This window comes from Ovis aries, chromosome 6 (genome assembly GCF_016772045.2).
Source record: "Ovis aries strain OAR_USU_Benz2616 breed Rambouillet chromosome 6, ARS-UI_Ramb_v3.0, whole genome shotgun sequence".
In the NCBI taxonomy this organism is placed as follows: Eukaryota; Metazoa; Chordata; class Mammalia; order Artiodactyla; family Bovidae; genus Ovis; species Ovis aries.
In genome coordinates, this window is record NC_056059.1 from 103748348 (window position 1) to 103767862 (window position 19515).

The 19515-nt window shown below is 47.2% G+C and overlaps 1 protein-coding gene across 10 annotated transcripts in view; it reads left to right on the forward strand.

Moving 5' to 3' along the window:
- Positions 1–19515, forward strand: part of LOC101113239 (janus kinase and microtubule-interacting protein 1) — a 130136-nt gene that overhangs the window by 13559 nt on the left and 97062 nt on the right. For 2 of the 10 annotated variants that reach the window (XM_042251628.1, XM_042251631.1), the window contains exons 1-2: positions 11424–12271; positions 14986–16514. The exons of 2 other annotated variants lie outside the window; for them this stretch is intronic. The gene's annotated coding sequence lies outside the window, so the exon portion shown is untranslated. Of the gene's footprint in view, positions 1–11423; positions 12272–14985; positions 16515–19515 lie in introns of those variants that run through there. 6 more of the 10 variants (XM_042251629.1, XM_027971174.2, XM_042251630.1 and 3 more) reach the window with 6 other exon arrangements.

Genomic DNA, 19515 nt, shown 5'->3' on the forward strand with positions numbered 1-19515 from the left:
GTTAGCTCTTTGAAGTTCTTGCTGTGACATTGGTCTGATTCATCTAATGCAAAATAACATAGTAAAGGAGGAACAGAGGGACTAAAATGACATGGGACATATAGAAACAAAAAGTAATGTGAAGGGTGTAAACTCAACTATATCAATAATATTAATAACATTAACTGTGAATGGATTCAACAAACCAATCAGAAGATTTTTAGTATTAAAAATGTATTAAATGTATTAAAAGAATTAATTATTATAAATTAAAAATTATGAATAAAGTATTAAAAATGACAACTTTATGCTGTCTACAGGTGTATACCTCTTTAGACTCAGATATACAAATAGATTGGAAGTAAAAGTATGGAAAAATATACATCATTTGAAGAGCAACTATATGAAAGCGACAGTGACTATACTGATTCCATGTGTGTGCTTAGTCGCTCAGTCATGTCCAACTCTTTGCAGCCCCATGGACTGTTGCCCGCCAGGCTCCCCTGTTCATGGGGAGTCTCCAGGCAAGAATACTGGATTAGGTTGCCATGCCCTACTCACTGCTATCATATCAGCTAGATTTAAAGTAAAAAAGCAGAGATAAAGAGGGATACTTTATAATTACATTTAATTACACAACCTAGACAGCATATTATGGCACCCCACTCCAGTACTCTTTCCTGGAAAATCCCATGGATGGAGGAGCCTGGTAGGCTGCAGACCATGGGGTCACTAAGAGTCGGACACGACTGAGCGACTTCACTTTCAATTTTCACTTTGATGCATTGGAGAAGGAAATGGCAACCCACTCCAGTGTTCTTGCCTGGAGAATCCCAGGGACGGGGAAACCTGGTGGCTGCCGTCTCTGGGGTTGCACAGAGTTGGACACGACTGAAGCGACTTAGCATCATCAGCAGCAGCAGACAGCATATTAAAAAGCAGAGACATTACTTTGCCAACAAAGTTCTGTCTAGTCAAGGCTATGGTTTTTCTAGTGGTCATGTATGGATGTGAGAGTTGGACTATAAAGAAAGCTGAGCACCAAAAAATTGATGCTTTTGAACTGTGGTGTTGGAGAAGACTCTTGAGAGTCCCTCGCACTGCAAGGAGATCCAACCAGTCCATCCTAAAGGAGATCAGTCCTGATGTTAAAGCTGAAACTCCAATACTTTGGCCACCTGATGCGAAGAGCTGACTCATTTGAAAAGACCCTGATGCTGGGAAAGATTGAGGGCAAGAGGAGAAGGGGATGACAGAGGATGAGATGGCTGGATGGTATCACCAACTCAATGGACATGGGTTTGGGTGGACTCCGGGAGTTGGTGATGGACAGGGAAGCCTGGCATGCTGCAGTTCATGGGGTCACAAAGAGTCGGATACGACTGAATGACTGAACTGATACTAATACTGAATGATAAAAGGGTAAATTCAACAAGAAGATATAACAATTATAAACACATACGCACCAACAGCAGAACACCCAAATATATGGAGCAAACACTAATTGAAAAGAAGGGAGAAGTAGATAATTCAACAATAATAGTTGAATACTAAAATATCCTACTTTCCATAGTGGATAGAACAACTAGACAGATCAGTGAGGAAATAGAAAACTTGAACTACACTATAAACCAATCAGACTTAGCAGATAGCAAAAGAATACTCGACCAACAACATCAGAATATGTATGTGTATATGTGTGTTGTGCTCAGTCGTTCAGTCATGTCCGACTGTTTGTGACTGTATGGACTGTAGCCCACCAGGCTCTTCTCTGTGGGATTTTCCCAGCAAGAATACCAGAGTGGGTTGCCATGCCCTCCTCTAAGGGATCTTCCCAACCAAGGGATTGAGCTCATCAGTCCCGCATTGCAGGTGGATTCTTTACCATCTGAGCCACCAGGGAAATCTCTGTGTGTGTGTGTCCGTGTGTGTGTGTGTGTGTATAAATAATATATTTTAAATTGAGGTATAATTGAGGCATAATATATTAGTTTCAGGTGTATAAAATAATGATTTGATATTTGTATACATTATGGAATGATAACTGCAATGTTTAGTGAACATCTGTCACTATATATAGTTACCCCAAATTTTTTTTCTTGTGACAGGAACTTTTAAGATATTCTCTTTTAGCAAGTTTCAAATATGCAACACAATATTACGAACTATAGTTAGCAAGTTTCAAATATACAAAGCAGTGTTATTAACTATAGTTACCATGCTGTAAATTACATCCCCATGACTTTTACATTTTGTAACTGGAAGTTTGTGCTTGGTGACCTCTTTAACCCATTTTTCCCACTCTCCTACCCACCCACTCCCAACCTCTGGCAACCACCAATCTGTTCTCTGTGTCTGTGAGTTTGGTTTTGTTGTTGTTGTTTTAAGATTCCACATATAAGTGAGGTTCGTGTGGTGTTTTTCTTTCTCTGTGTAACTCATTTCACTTAGCATAATAACCTCAAGGTCCATCCATGTCTCACAGATGGCAAGATTTCATTCTTTTTTTGTGACTGAATAATATTCCATCTTATATCTATCTATTTTACATTTTATTTATCCATTCATCCACTAAGGGACACTTGAAAGTCAAAGTGTTAGTCGCTCAGTCGTGTCCAACTCTTTGCGACCACATGGACTGTAGCCCACCAGGCTCCTCTGTCCCTGAGATTCTCTAGGTAAGAATACTGGAGAGGGTAGCCTTTCCCTTTCTCCAGGGGATCTTCCTGACCCCAGGGGTCAAAGCCGGGTCTTCCCCATTGCAGGCAGATTCTTTACCATCTGAGCCACCAGGGAACAACCAGGGAACTTGCGACCAGTGGACAACCTAGTGGGTACTTAGGGTTTTTCAATCTCTTGGGCATTATAAATAATGCTTCCGTGAACATAGAGGTGCAGATATCTTTTCAAGTTAGTATTTTCATTTTCTCTGGATAAATGCCCAGAAGCAGAAAATGGTGGATCATGTGACAGTTCTATCTTTAAGTTTTTGAGGAGCCTCCCTACTGTTGTCCATAGTGGCTGCACCAATTTACACTCCCACCAAGAGTGCACAAGGGTGCCCTTTTCTCCACTTCCTCACCAAGAATATACTTCTCAAGTGCCCATGGATCAGTCTCCAGGATAGACCATATGCTTTGCCATCAAATAACTCAATAAACTTCAAAGGATAGGTATAATACAAAGTGTGTTCCCTGACCACATTGCAATGAAATTGGAAATCAATAGCAGCAAACACAGGGCCTGGTCCAGAGCTGATGCTCAGTTTCACCCTTGTCAGCCTGTCATCTCCAGCCACAGTTTTTCCTCCCTCCTCATCCTCCATTGCTCCTCGTCACCCATTGGACCGCAGTGAACTACTGACTTCCTTACCCGCCGTTTCCAGCTGCCATGTGTTTGCTCATGCTGCTCACTTCCTGGAATGCCTAGTCCTCTGCCTTCTCCACCCTCCCCGTCTTAGGAGGACCTACCTGTGCAGGCTTCCATGACCACCTGCCTTAATGAGTCACACTAAGGAGACTTTGTAATGAATAGATTATAGCAGTGGTTCTTCAGGTAGGGTCCTGGACCAGCAGTAGCAGCCTTGCTTGGGAACGTCTCAGAAATGCACTGTCTAGGCCCCACCCTGAGCTGCTGGACCAGAAACACTGGGTTAAAAGTCAGAAGTCTGGCTTTTAACTAAATTTGTCTGGGGAGTTCTGATACCTGCCCTCCCTCCAGTTTGAGAATCAGAGTAGGCAGAACTGGTCCCCCACTTGTCTTGTAGTTACATAGTTGGGTTGTTTCTAAAATAGCTGGCAACTGGTTGATTCCCTCCAATAAGGATGAATCACATTTACCATCTTGCTGAATCTGTAGGTGGGACTAGGGGACCTTAATTCGTAGAGTATAAAGGATAGTTCTCCACCCAAACATGTACAGATGTGAGAGTTGGACCATAAAGAAGGTTGAGTGCTGAAGAATTGATGCTTTTGAACTGTGGTGCTGGAGAAGACTGTTTGGAGGAGAGGTCAAGCCAGTCAATCCTAAAGGAAATGAAATGAAAGTCGCTCAGTTGTGTCCAACTCTTGCGACCCCATAGACAGCAGCCCACCAGGCTCTGCTGTCCTTGGGATTCTCCAGGCAAGAACGCTGGAGTGGGTTGCCATTTCCTTCTCCAATGCATGAAAGTGAAAAGTGAAAGTGAATTTGCTCAGTCGTGTCCGACTCTTTGAAACCCCATGGATTACAGCCTACCAGGCTCCTCCGTCCATGGGATTTTCCAGGCAAGAGTACTGGAGTGGGGTGCCATTGCCTTCTCCGGTAGGTGAGACTAGGGGACCTTAATTCGTAGAGTGTAAAGGATAGTTCTCCACCCAAACATGTACAGATGTGAGAGTTGGACCATAAAGAAGGTTGAGTGCTGAAGAATTGATGCTTTTGAACTGTGGTGCTGGAGAAGACTCTTGAGAGTCCCTTGGACTGCAAGGAGGTCAAGCCAGTCAATCCTATAGGAAATGAAATGAAAGTCGCTCAGTCATGTCCGACTCTTGCGACCCCATGGACTGTACAGTCCATGGCATTCTCCAGGCCAGAATACTGGAGTGGGTAGCCTTTCCCTTCTCCAGGGGATCTTCCCAACCCAGGGATCGCACCCAGGTCTTACCACATTGCAGGCGGAGACTTTACCAGCTTAGCCACAAGGGAATCTTGTGGGGATCTTGCCAACCCAGGAATCAAACTGAGGTCTTCTCCGGGGATCTTGCCAACCCAGGAATGGAACTGAGGTCTCCTGGATTGCAGGCGAATTCTTTACTAACTGAGCTACTAGGGAAGCTATCCTAAAGGAAATCAACCCTGAATACTCATTGGAAGGACTGATGCTGAAGTTCCAATACTTTGACTACCTGATGGGAAGAGCCGACTCATTGGAAAAGACCCTGATGCTGAGAAAGATTGATGGCAGGAGGAGAAGGGGGTGACAGGATGAGATGGTCGGGTGGCACCACAGTCTCAATGCACGTGAGTCTGAGAAAACTCTGACAGATAGTGAAGGACAGGGGAGCCTGGTGTGCTGCAGTCCGCTCAGAGGCGACTTCGCGACTGAGCAATAACAAGCCACCTAAGCAAGCACACATTTCAAATTGGTGCTCAGAGTGAAGGGTGTGTCAGCTGTCAGCGGCTTCCTGCAAAAGGAGGGCCGCCTGGCCCTGTTCCACTGTACTCGGTCCCTCAGGGTGCTGGGCGTGTTCTGCTTCATCATTTCTAGGAAAGGAGTGAAGACAGCGGAGTGTGAAACCAACCCTGAGCCAGAAGTCACAGGCTTGGGTTTGAGTTCTGCCCACCCCCTGCCTGTAATGCTTTGCAGGGATCCTTCCTCTACACAGTTGTTTGGGGAGTGCCTGCTGTGTGCTGGACACTTGTTTTCTGCTCTCTTGAAGCCCATTGAGCAAGGGTGATAATCAAAGATAATAGTAGAATGACACAATACCCTTCCCTCTGTCTGGGTCTGTTTCCCCATCTGTAATAATGAAGCGGGTTTTTTGTTTTTTTTTTAAATTGTTTTAACAGCTAATCTCCTCCCCCAATATACAAAACAGGGAGGCACTAATTTACCATCATATTTATTTTATGACTTTAAACTTACAGCGTTTCAAGTTATGAGTCAGCCCGTGAGAACAGCGAGGTTGGTCTGATGAATACAACTTTCAAAATTAAGTTTAGAGTGTTACTTAAGCTTTATTGTGGGTGTGAAACTATTCTGGTTTGAGAATTTTTTACCCATCACATTTGCAAATGGTAGCGTTTTTGTCAACAACTTGTCTTGCCTTTTAGGGATCCCTTTTCCTGGACATGATAGGAAAGTCTCAACCCCAAGAAATGCACAAAGCTGAGTGTTCACCTAGTAGCCCAGGTCCATGTGCTGGAGTCTTTAGGTGTGCATCTCATTTGAGTTTGTTTGCTCTGTCTGTAGTTTAAAATTATTGCACCAGAAAAAAAAAAAAAATAGAATCAAACATTGTTGCTCCAGCACCCTGATCTTTGACAACCTTAAGCACCTTCAGGGAGGACCAGGGCTCCATGGAATGTGGTTTGAAACCCAGGCCTGGTCGCCATCTCCCAGTGCCCCTCAGTCCTGATGGTCTGCTCTGTTTTAGGTGGTTATTGTTGTCATTGTTCGGTGGCTCAGTCCTGTCCAATTCTTTGCGACCCCATGGACTGCAGCACGCCAGGCCTCCCTGTCCATCACCATTTCCAAGAGTTTGCTCAACTCATGTCCGCTGAGTCGGTGATGCCATCCAACCATCTCATTCTCTGTTGCCCCCTTCTCCTCTTGCCCTCACTCTTTCTCAGCATCAGGGTCTTTTCTAGTGAGTCAGCTCTTCATATCAAGTGGCCAAAGTATTGGAGCTTCAACCTCAGCATCAGTCCTTCCCATAAATATTCAGGACTGATTTCCTTTAGGATGGTCTGGTTGGATCTTGCAGTCCAAAGGACTCTCAAGAGTCTTCTTCAGCACCACAGTTCAAAAGCATCAATACTGGCCGCTGTCTCTTCGCAGACACCTGTGCTTCTGTGTTGCCATCTGCTCAGTATATCACATTTGGTTGTTTGTTCTGTCTCAGCCTCCAAATGTCCTCACATCCCTAGGACCATGTACTGGGAAGGAAGCACCTCCAGGACTGTCATTGATGGAGCTGAGCCAGGCTGGAGAAAGAGCCATGTTAGAACCACACTCACCTCCCAGGCCTCTGTGAGCAGACCTTGAGTATCCAGTGCTCTCCAAGGATAATCTAATGGTGTTACCCACTCATTTCTTCCTCAAAACAGACCTTGGGTTACTGGGTTACTGGGAGTGTTTGGAAGGATGATTAGTCATACCAAGCAAGGCTGATGTCTTTCAGAAACCATACACCTGGCTGTGTCACCCCTCTGTTCAGTGGGCTCCCTGCGTCCTAGGATGAAGTCCACAGCCCCTGTCAACACATCTGTGGCCTCATCTCTTGATGCTCTTGCTTTCATCCTTTATCTTCATCTGCTCTGGCTGCTATAAGAAAAAAATGCCATTGACTGGGCAGCTTAAACAACAGAAGTTTACTTCTCACAATTCTAGGGCTGATCAAGGTGCGGGCTGATTCTGGTGAGAGTTCTCTTCTGACTTGTAGGTGGCTGCCTTCTCACTGTGCATTCGTGAAGTGGACAGGGAGAGAGGAAGTAAGCTTTCTTGTGTGTCTGCTTATTAGGACACCGATCCTGTCATGTGAGCCTAATCACTTCCCGAAGGCTTCATCTCCAAATGCCATCACTTTGGGGATTAGGGTTTCAACATATGAATTTGTGGGGGACACAAACATTCAGTCCCTAACACTGCCCCCTGCCTTATGGAACAATCTGTCTTCCTTGAATCTGCCCTCATTCCTCCTGTCTTTGTACATCTGTGTCCTCGCCATAGCACACCCTTTCTGCCCCCTCTAAAAGTGGCTCAGGCTCATATCCTCAGGTACTTCCTGACTCCCTAGGCCCTGCATATCTTTCTGTCCCAAACTTGGCCAAACTGTGAGGCTATTGTCTTTCATAGTTTGTCTTCCTCACTGGTGGGAGTCCAGGACCTAGGTGGGATTTGTGTCTGAGGCCTCTGTGCCCAGGACAGGGCCTGGAAATGGGCAGCCACTGGAATGTTGAGTGAATGAGTGAATAAACAAATGAATTAATGAATGAATGGAGCGCATGCTCCTGCCCTTCCTGCCTCAATGCCATTCAACCTTCCTTAGACCCCTGCTGCCTTGTCTGCATGTCTGCATTTCATTCCTGCCAGGGTCCGTGTCAGATGTCTCTTTCTTCACACTCTCCTGGGATCCACAGCCCCAGGTCTGCAGTTATCACCCGGGCTTGCTACACTCTTGTTTCCTCGCCTGCCTCCCTGACTCAGCTGGAACTCCTCATGCGGGTGGGGGCACTACTGGGTCACACAGCCCTGAGCCATCACATTCAAGGGACTGGGCAAATGTCTGCGCCAGATGACGTCCTCCTTAAGCATCTTCCTTCCCTGTGATGGTAGTAACCTGGTAGTGAGTAACCTGGCCATATGTTCTTCTTGGTCCAGGCACCCCAGCCCTGTAACAAACCCCTGGTCTCACCTCGCTTGCTTCAGCTCACCCCTGTGCACCAGCTCTGGAGTCATTCTCTTGAGAGAAGCCAGGATGTAGATGAGCTCTGTGTGCCCCTCCTCCAACTCTGTGCACACGGCAGGTGCTCTGTAGTTGTCTGGCGAGGAGTGCCCTAGGCATATCGAGCCGCACTGAGTGGCTGGTGTACAAAGGATGTGGAAACCACAAAAGAAGTTGCTCTTAGCTTGAAAGTCACCAGTCACCCTGCTTCTTCTCAGCGGTGTGATTATGTGATTCATTTCAAGAGAGGTGAGAGAGAAATGGCCTGACGGCTGGGGCCTTTTCTGGGACTTGTTAAGGGGCCCTTGTACATTAATAAAGGGGAGATTCCAAAATGGTGCAGGGAGTTTGTGAAGAGTCAGCCAGTAGCAGCAGAAAGAATAAATGCTTTGTATTCAGGTGAGGATTTAACCAAGTCCTTTACTTGCATTCAGTTGAAATTGTGTCCCTATGAAATGAGAAAATAACCTGTGCTTCTCCAGGACCTCGTGAGAACCAGGATTATGTATGTAAAGACCTGATGCCTTCTTGCTGCCTAAGGAGTGGCACCCATCTATCCCCAGATATGCAGAATGGCTGTGACTTCTTTAGTATTATAAACATAGTTTCTTTGACTTTTTGTGGATGAGGCAATGCCTGGGCTCGCCTGTGGCTCTATCTTTACAACCTAGCACAATATCTGATACCTGGAAGCTACATAGCAGAGCCGGTAAAAACGTGGACATTGGACCCAGACCACCTGGTACAACCTCCCACACCTACTTGCTAGCTATGCCACCCAGTCAGAGTACTTCCATCTTTTCTGCCTGAACACTAAAATGGGGCACTGATAATACTCATGTCATGGGGTGTGGAATTAGAATTTGGAGCGTTTCGAAGAATTTCTAGTATAGACTGTTAGATAATCAGCGACTGTTAACGATTACTACTACTGAGTGCATATTTGTTGAATTGTATCAAATTCTATTTGATGGGAGAGGAGCGTCGCTGCTGCCATGATGCTTTATTTCCCTTGCAGCACAGTTATTGGTTCCCATTGCTCTTTCCCACCTCAAAGTTTCTCTCTCGTTCAGGATCTGGTAAGATTTTACAGTGAAAAGCTAAACAAAAAGGAAAACCTCACATGCACCGAATGTTCTAAAGGAAGTTTCACCATGTTTTCATGAGTGTTGTTAAATAACTCTCATTCCTCTAGTTGATGAGAATTTTGTTATGTGGGTCCTGAATATGAGTAGCAATTTTATCAATAATTGTGTTTGTGTTTAGTAGGGAACTGAAGTAGGTGGTTTTCTGATGATATTGAAAGTTGTTCGTGATTGAAGAAGTTTTACTGTTTTATATAAGCGTTGCTATTAATTTGGTGATGTTTGATATATGCTTTCAGTATTCTTTGTTCTTGGAGGTGATGGCACAGTTTGCAGGAAGGAGCCTTGCTCTTCATTCCTAAAAATGTTCTTGGATGTCTTCTAAGAACATGCCTGGCATAGTGCTGGGTCCTGGGGATAGACAAAACTGACAATTCTTTGGGCACCTAAAAAGTGACCTTAGAGTCAGATACACCTGGGTTCAGTCCTGGCTTTGCCACTTACAAGCTGTGGACCTTGGGCAGGTGACTTCACCTCTTTGAGCCTCAGTTTCCTTATATGTCAAATGGGGATATTACTGTTACTTGTTTCACAAGGCGGTTTTGAGGATGGATTGAGATGGATATCCCCAACACATTGCCTGGCATAGCGTAGGCTCTCATATATGGCAACTCTTGGTTTAACTGCTGCTTTTAGGGTTCAGGGAAAGGAGTCAGGCCTCAAGAGACCCATGCAGTCTGACTCTGGGCCACCCTCAGCCACTTTTCTCTTGTTGGCTGGCAGGATGGGTAGGGTCACCTTTTCCAGAGGAGGTAACTGTGTGTGGGGCAAGAGGCCTGGTTTCCTGTGGGCTTGTGGCTTTGCAGCATTGTCCTGTTGATGGCACCTGTGAGTTTCTGGAAGGTGGAGGAGGCATGTGGTGGTAGATGGGATGAGGTCTCCAAGCCAGCCACTTCGGACTTGCTATGGATCATCCTGTCCCGATCCATCCAGTCTGTCTCTTCACTGTGGTATTTATTGAGTGACCCCTGGATGGATGCTTTATGCTCCTCTCTGGGTCTCTGAGCTGAGCGCCAAAGAATTGATGCTTTTGAACTGTGGTGTTGGAGAAGACTCTTGAGAGTCCCTTGGACTGCAAGGAGATCCAACTGGTCCATTCTGAAGGAGATCAGCCCTGGGATTTCTTTGGAAGGAATGATGCTAATGCTGAAACTCCAGTACTTTGGCCACCTCATGTGAAGGGTTGACCCTGATGCTGGGAGGGATTGGGGGCAGGAGGAGAAGTGGATGACAGAAGATGAGATGGCTGGATGGCATCATTGACTCGATGGATGTGAGTCTGAGTGAACTCCAGAAGTTGGTGATGGACAGGGAGGCCTGGCGTGCTGTGATTCATGGGGTCGCAGAGAGTCGGACACGACTGAGCGACTGAACTGAACCGAACTGAAATGGGTCTCTGAACCACTGTTCAGAGAAGGTAGGAAGAAACAGATGCTATGCGAGGTTACATAAGTCATTAACAGTCAGAGTCAGTGAATGGTGGACCCTGAGCAGGAGAGCCTTGTCATCTCTCCACCCATGCTGGACCTTTCTGGGTGGGCTCAGCAAGGGGATTATAACAGGCTGAGGTTTGGGAGTGGGTCCTTCCAAGAGCAGATTCATGTGGACTGAGCAAGATTTCATTTCCTGGGGAAAAAAAAAAAGCAAAAAATATCTGAAAACACCTCTAATTTTCATAGATATGTATTTTGGTGGCTCAGACAGTAAAGCATCTGCCTACAGTGTAGGAGACCTGGGTTCGACCCCTGGGTCAGGAAGATCCTCTGGAGAAGGAAATGGCAACCCACTCCAGTACTCTTGCCTGGAAAATCCCATGGACAGAGGAGCGTAGTAGGCTACAGTCCATGGGGTTGCAAAGAGTCAGACACGACTGAGTGTCTTCGCTTCACTTCATATGTATATATGTATTTTGTCCTCTCAACACATGTGCTAGCTTTACATTTTACTGGACTTCATACTGCACCAACTTTGTAGCCTGCCCTTCTTTTTAAGTGCAGAAATCCCTGCTGAAGATTTCCCCATGATACTGTTCCTTTGGAACAGGGACAGGAAGCAGATGGTGGGCGTGGCCAAGGAGGCGGGGTGGTGATAGGAAGTGGAAGGGGAGGAGTCAGGCTCAACTTTAAAAGTCAGTGGCAGGAAGTGATTCTGCACTGGTCGGAAGTGGGAGAGGCTTGAGTCAGAGTTGGGGTGTTTGAGGTAACTTCAGTGCGTTAGTGCACGTATTTGCTTTTGGAGTTGAGGAGGCTTGGTAGGGGCGGAAGAGAGGAGTCTGGACAGAGGGATGACCTGCAGCAGGCGAGATAGAACAGAGCCGAGTGCTTCCCAAGCCAATGAGAAAATAAGATGGCTCTAATTGTAGGTAGTGGCATTGGAGGAGAGAACTAGGCTTGGCATTGACATTCAGGGGAAGGCAGCCATTATTGTATGACTGCTCTCTGGGTCCATCCATGGAAGGGGCTGCTTTTACGATAGGGGTGGCCTGTCATAATCCGTGGAGCATTCTCCGGAGACAGAGTTTTCTCTGGCTCAGGTAACAGGACTTGATGTTGGTCCTACAGGCTGTAAGAAACGGAGCCAGGATTCAACTTGGGGTCTGACAGGGAAGTCCAGGCTTTTTTAGGGAGGCCCAGGTTTTCAGGGGCAGGAGTGTTGGCAGTCATGGAGGACTTCTGAAGCAGGCAGTAATGTGGCTTATACACCTTTACTTGGTTAAGCATGAGGCCAGGGTAAGGAGAGCAGAGGATTGGGTTCAAATCCCGCCTCCTTGTGTCTATTTGCATTAGACACACCCTCTCTGGGCTCCGTGTCCCGTCAGTACAGTGGGGAAGTAGGACCAGATGGCCTTTCTCAACATCCCTTCCGAGTGTGGGGCTCACTCCTTCTCTACGTAAGTGTTTGCTAAATATTTTTCTCTTGAGGAAGCCTGATGTCTGACTGCCAACACAGCCTCACTTCCTGAGCTCCCTTCCTGATTGCAGGATGACAGTGGGTGTCCAGGTAGGTGTCCCTGTTCATGACAACAAGACTGTGCCCGCCATTTTGAAAGACTCCTTAACTCTTGCTGACCACCCAGGCTATCAGTGATGCTACGAGATTCACCCACTGGGTGATAGGGAGTAAGCCCTGGGGCCTGACAGATCTGTGTTCGGATCCCAGTCTTCCTGCATGTTCAGTGGAAACTTGGGCCAGCCCTTTGACACAGAGAACCTCAATTTCCATATTTTTTAACAGGGAAGTGTTATCTCACCAAATCCTCTAAACTCCCCACCCCCAACCGCCACCCCCTACCCCTGCCCCAATCCTCTTGGTTTTCTTGAGACTGTGCTGCTTCCCATTTCTGTAGAAAAGTAGCCCTGGGGTAGGAGTGATAAGGAGCTTGGCAAATGTTTGAAGAGATTTAAAATTAGGTTAAAATGTAAAATACAGGGCTTCCTTGGTGGCTCAGATGGTAGAGAATCTGCCTGCAATGCTGGTGACCCAAGTTTGATTCCTGAGTCAGGAAGATACCCTGGAGAAGGGAATGGCAACGTATTCCAGTATTCTTGCCTGGAGAATCTCATGGACAGAGGAGCCTGTTGGGCTATAGTCCATGAGGTTGGTTGGTTGCAAAGAGACACAACTGAGCAACTTTCACTTTTCACTTTTCAAAATGTAAAATACAGCTCAATTCAAGCTTTAGTAATTCTTTGTCCTCGTGCACTTGGACTATACTCCTATGGTTTTGCCTCTTGAAATATTCACATCCATGATGTCACCTCACGCTTCTTCATCCCCTGTCAGGTAAAGACACACAGCCTCAGGATACTGTCTCTGCCTCTGGGGGGCCCCTCCAGGCAGCCCTCTGTGTTGACCCTGAGCAAGCAGTCAGAAATGTGTCAAGTACTAGCCCTTTAGGAATTTATCGTCCTTCCCCCGCCCCCCACCTCCTCCAGGGTAGCACTGTGACTTCTTCATCTATGTACTTTTAGTGCCTGGTAGCTGACACTGGGAGAAGGCAATGGTACCCTACTCCAGTACTCTTGCCTGGAAAATCCCATGGATGGAGGAGCCTGGTGGGCTGCAGTCCATGGGGTCTCGAAGAGTCAGACACTACTGAGCGACTTCACTTTCACGCATTGGAGAAGGAAATGGCAAGCCACTCCAGTGTTCTTGCCTGGAGAATCCCAGGGACGGGGGAGCCTGGTGGGCTGCTGTCTGTGGGGTCGCACAGAACGGACACGACTGAAGTGACTTAGCAGCAGCAGCAGCTGACACTGAGTAGATTGTCAGGAAGTGGTAATGATGCTGTCTGTGACTGTATCTACTGAGCAGAACACATCCTCTGCTATTAGGAGTTTAACTTATAGCCCTTTGGATGCCAGTGTTCCTATTTCTTATACAGATGAAGAACCTGGGGTTCAGAGAGGACAATGGGTCTTGACAGAATTAAAAATAATCATTAAATAAATATATAGTTAGTCTCTTAAGCTCTTTAAAGGGAGCCATGAGTTATCTACTGGGGCTTCCCAGGTGACACAGTGATAAAGAATCCACCTGCCAATACAGGAGACACAAGAGATGTGGGTTCAGTTCCTGGGTTGGGACGATCCCCTGGAGTAGGAAATGACAACCCACTGAAATATTCTTTCCTGGAAAATTCCATGGACCCAGGAGCCTGGGGGGCTAGAGTTCATGGGGTCACAAGGAATCAGACGCAACTGAGCACATGCACACACATAAGGCATCTGTTACTTCAGTTGGAAGAAAAAAAATTGGAAATCTTTTCCAGGTGCAGAGAGAGTCCGGGATTGGTAGGCATGCTCCAGTTGTGGGCAGGGTCCTGGTCTAAGGCAGCATCCACCTGCCTGGGCAGAGCTGAGTGGGAGATCCTGCCCATGCCCGCCATGCTGGGATGAGCTCCCAGTTGAAATCAGGCTACCAGTTCTGTTTCCTGTGCATAGCGTATCAGTGATGTAGTGATAGTGAGACAGATGTTTGTGGGACTCTTCATCACTTAGTGCTTATGGATTTTTAGTTACTATTATTTTTCCACTGTGAAATTTAAAGCTATACAGAAGTAATGAAAGCATTTCATGAGGAAAAAGCCACCAGCATTCATCTTTATTCCCAGCACCTTCTGAACCACTGTTTTAGTATCTTTTCCAGCATTGTCCAGAGGCAGCAGGTCGAGACCTGTGTCAGTGAAGCATTTTGCTTTCCATGTGGGCTGAAGGGCTCTGGTTTGGAGCGTGTTTCTTGGTGCCTCAGTTCTATTACTCCCGAGCTGTTGGACTTGGGGCAGTTCCTCAACCTCCGTAGGCCTCCATGGCCTTAGCAATCAATGCTCTGGAGAAAACACCGCTGCTGGTTAGGGCTGCTGCTTTCTGACATTGGTTGGGATACTGGTGAGGAGAGTCTCAGGGGATCCATGGGAAGGAGGAGGAGGGGACAGATGAGGAAGGGCTTTATCCAAGCCAAGGAGTTTGGTTTTCACCCTGAGGGCAGTGAGGTGCCAGTGACAGTCTGCAAATATATTTTACTGTTTCAGATTCTCAGAAACGTAGTGGTAGACACCTGGATCGGGGACCCTGGATCAGAACTCAGCAGGGCTCAGGGTGGCCATGAATGAGGGGGCAGAGGGTGAGGAAGGGGGCAGAGGGTGAGGAAGTGGCCAGACTCCATCCCTACAGATGGGGAAACTGAGGCTCACAGTGTCTATGTGATTTTTCTAGGTAAACTCGGCAGTTGAGAGGTGGGAGCCCAGATCCCCTGCTTTTCGGCACTGTGGCCCACGTGACCCAGGCTGCCAGCTCCCAAGGACAGAAGGACCCCACTGTCATGCCTGCGGGCATGTGGTTTGTGTTTTTCTTAGACACAGAGCTGAAGACCAAGGCTGGTATCACCTGAGGGTTCATCATCCTCGATCACAGTGCCTAGAACCCTGTCCAGCTGCCCTGTCCTACTACTTGTCAAAGATTATTCTAATGAGGCTTATTATTCTGATTGTCTTTATGTTTTACCTTTCCACTTGATTATTTGGGGAAGTTTGTTTGTGGTTTGGAGTACCTCTGATAGAGACATGACCTCATCCTGCATACAACTGCTCTTTAATTAAAGTGCTGGGTCAGGAAAAAGAATCATTTTGCTAAGTAGGACATCACTGCAACAATTGGTGACATACATTGGAGTGGGAAACGTATCAGTGATAACATCTCCTGGTTTTGATAATTGTGTTGTGATCACATCATATCTTTGATGTTAAGACATGAAAGCCACAGCACTTAGGGTGAGCTGTTGTGGTGTCTGCAATTTATTTTCAAGCGGTTCATAAAAAAAATAGACTTTTATGTATAGAAACATCTTTATAGATAAAGTAACTGAGGGAAACTATGAACTATTGGTGAGTCTAAGGAAGATGTGGAGAGTTCACTATATTATTCTGCAGTTTTTAAACTTTGCAAATTGAAAAGTTTGTACTTTTCAATTTGTACTCCTAGTGGGAGAGGCTTGGTGAGGCTTGGCTATATTCACCATCCACCCTTTGGTCTCCGGCCTCTTCAGCCTCTCCATCACCTCTAGGTGGAGAGAACTACTCACTCCATAGTTCCATTCTGATCAGCCCCTTGGGGACCAGTCTGGAATCAGGGACACAGACTTTTGACAGGATTCATTCTACCTTCTTTAGAGAAATCATTTCATTTTCAGAATCTTTCCTTTTGGGTCAATTTTCCTTAAATTTTCCATTTCTCTTCTTCCTTTACATGTTTATTGTGTTGCCTTCTAAAATTACTAAAGTCATATTTTTATTGTAACTATTCAGACAAAGAGGAGAATAAAGAAATAAATACATTCTCTCCATCTCATGTGACGTAACCCATGGTAGGTGGAACCCCAGAACTTTCCCCCATGCTTGTAGGAACACATAGAAATTCACACACACACACGTAGGGCTTGGTGTCTTTGTTGTTGTTGTTGTTTTTTTTAAATCCTTTGCTAATCTGGGATCCCTACCTCTCCATGAAGACATGACTTAAGGGCTCCCTTCTCCAGGAAGCCCTCCAGGCTCTGAGCACTGACCTTCTTTCATTGCAGTCATCTGATTATAAGCCACCACTCCTGCCAGATCGTGGGTAATGCAAGGGCAGCAGCTGTTTCCATTTCATCATCTGTACTCAAGCCAGGAGCCCAGGAGTTTGTGGAGGGAACAGATGGGCAGGGCCAACATCCTGGGCAAGGATGCTGCCTGAGCAGAGCCTTACAGGTAAGAGACGCCTCCTCCTTCAAACATACCTTCTGGCCCTGAGGAAGAGAGTCCCCAGGGCCTGGGCATCTGGGGACAGAAAGTCACTTTGGGGAACATGGTCACTGCCACCCTGAGGCTCCTATGCCCTGGCTGGCTGTCCTAACAATAATGCCCTGTGTGGGCCAGGCTGGTGGGATGGGTCATGAGTGACCAAGGGTGGGGCCGGGGCTGGGTTGTCTCTTTTCCCCCAGGCCCAGGACAGGCTGGCCAGCTGGTGGTCTTGGGCGCAAGGAAGCAGCCCAGGCTAAGGCTGGAGAAGCACAGGATTTAGACATGGGCCTGGCCTGGGTCTCGTTATCTTGCCCTGTTTTGGCTCCGTCCTCATTAGAGGCACTGCTTTCTGCAGCTGGGATTTATTAATCTTGTCTGCAGATCGCTCAGTTGGTGCCAGGGAGCCAGGGCATAGCCAGCTGGAGGAAGTTGAAAGATCAGCAGGATGTAAAGCTGAGGGGCTGGCATCTCAGCTAGTGTGCTGGGGAGTGTAGACAGGAGCATCCCTTGCTCTGGGCAGCTGTCCTGAGCTCGCCTGCCGGTTCAGACTGAGGGCATTGCAGCTCACCTGAAGGCAGGACTATAGACATTAGAACACTGGACTGAGGTTTCAGAGGATTTGCATTACTGAAAGAGAGTGGGCTGAGAATTCTCTTGTGACGTGGTGTGTGTTCTGGGAAGAGTGGTCAGGGTCAATTGAGGAGCCTGTGGAGAAGTGAGAAATTCAGCTTTTCTGTTAGTTTCAGTTATTAATGATGAATATCAATAATGCTTAACTTAAATTAGATATCTTCGTAGCTCTGTAAGAATATACACTTCAGCAACTTTGAAATTAGCATTTTCCCTATTTAATGGAAGCATAAACTGAGTAGGAAAGTGACTTTGAAAAGTCAAGTCTGTGGACTCATTCCTGATTCCGTGGCCAGGCCCTGTACTGGGAGTTGACATTTGGAGATGAAATAAGCACAGCCCTAATCTCACCTGGTCTAGGTGGTTTCTGAGATTGGACCACCAACATTCAGGACATGTAAAGATCCCTCTTCCATCTTCCCACACCCATCACTATTTGGCGTTCATTTCCTTGGTATTTGTCTCTGAACAAATGCTGAACTGAGTTGGTCTAACCAACCAGGGGTCCCCAACCTCCGGGATCTAACACCCGATGATCTGAGGTGGAGCTGATGTAATAATAATAGAAATAAAGTGTACAGTAAATGTAATGTGCTTGGATCATCCCAAACCATCCCCTACCAGGTCCATGGAAAAATTGTCTTCCATGAAACCACTCCCTGGTGCCAACATGGTTGGGGACTGCTGGTCTACACGACAGGAGGTTCTGTATTCTCTCTCTCTCAGTGTCTTATCTGCCTGTCCACCTAGGCTAACAGTCTTTGATGACTGGGGCTGTACTGTGAATACCCAGTGGTGGGGGTCGTGATGGTGGTGCTGGGAGGGTGGTGGGGAGGGAGGTGATGGTGATGGTGTTGTGGTAATAAGGGTGGTGGTGGTATGGGTGATGGTGATGGTGGTAATTATGGTGATGCTGATGATGGAGGTGGTGGTGAAAGTGACTTTGGTGCTGGCAGTGGTGATGGTGATGATATTGGTGATGGTGGTGGTATCAGTGATGGTGGTGGTTTGAGGGTAGTTTTGGTGATGGGTGTTGTGATCACGATTATCTGGTGGCAGTGGTGATGGTAGTGATGGTGGAAATGATGCTGATAGAGTGGTGGGGTGGTTGGGTGGTGGGGAGAGTGGTGATGGTGATGATCTTGGTGATGGTGGTGGTATCGGTGGTGGTGGTGTGAGGCTGGTTGTGGTGATGGGTGTTGGTTACTGATAAGGTAGGAGACGCCTCCTCCTTCAAACATTCCTTCTGGCCCTGAGGAAGAGTCCCAGGGCCTGGGCATCCGGGGACAGAAAGTCACTTTGGGGAACATGGCCACTGCCACCCTGAGGCTCCCAGGCCCCTGGCTGTCCTCACATTAATGCCCTGTGTAGGCCAGGCTGGTGGGATGGGTCATGAGTGACCAAGGGTGGGGCCGGGGCTGGGTCCTCCCTTTTCCCCCAGGCCCAGTACAGGCTGTCCCCCTGGGGGTCTTTGGGGTGAGGAAGAAGCCCAGGCCAGGGCTGGAGTGGCACAGGATTTACACGTGATGGTAGTGATGGTGGTGGTGAGAGAGGCGGTGGTGTTGTGGGTGATGGTAATATTGTGTTGGTAGTGGAGATGATGGTGATGGTGATGGTATTGATGATGGTTGTGAGGGTGGTGGTGGTGGTGAGGGTGATGTCATAGTAGGGCTGGTGGTGGGAGGGATGGGGGTGGCTGTGGTTTTGGTGGTAGTATAAAAGTGAAAGTCGCTCAGTTGTGTCTGACTCTTTGCAACCCCATGGGGTAGATGGTCCATGAGATTCTCCTGGCCAGAATATTGAAGTGGGTAGCTGTTCCCTTCTCCAGGGGATCTTCCTGACCCAGGAATCGAACCCAGGTCTCCCACGTTGCAGGCAGATTCTTCACCAGCTGAGCTACTAGGGAATCCCTATGTGTGCAGTAAAACTTAAAAGTATGGGTCCACTTGTACTAGGCACTCACGCAAGCACTTTAGTTGTCAATCTGCTGCCTTTCATAACAAGTTATGAGGTTGGAGTCACCGCTAGGCTCCTTTGCCCGGTGAGACACAGGGCTGCACAGTCAGTGCATGCTAAGGTTGGATTCGAACCCTGATAGACTGGCTTCAGCAAAGAAAGAAAGAAAGTGAAGTCGCTCAGTCGTGTCTGACTCTTTGTGACCCCCTGGACCATGGCCTACCAGCCTCCTCCATCCACACTAAATCAGGGTTAGCCAAGTGTGATCCTGGGACCTCTGGCATGACATCACCTGTGGAAATGCTGACTCATGGGCCCAACCCATTTGATCAGCATTACTGGGGATGGGCCAACTAAGGGACATTCAAGGAGCTTGTCGTTC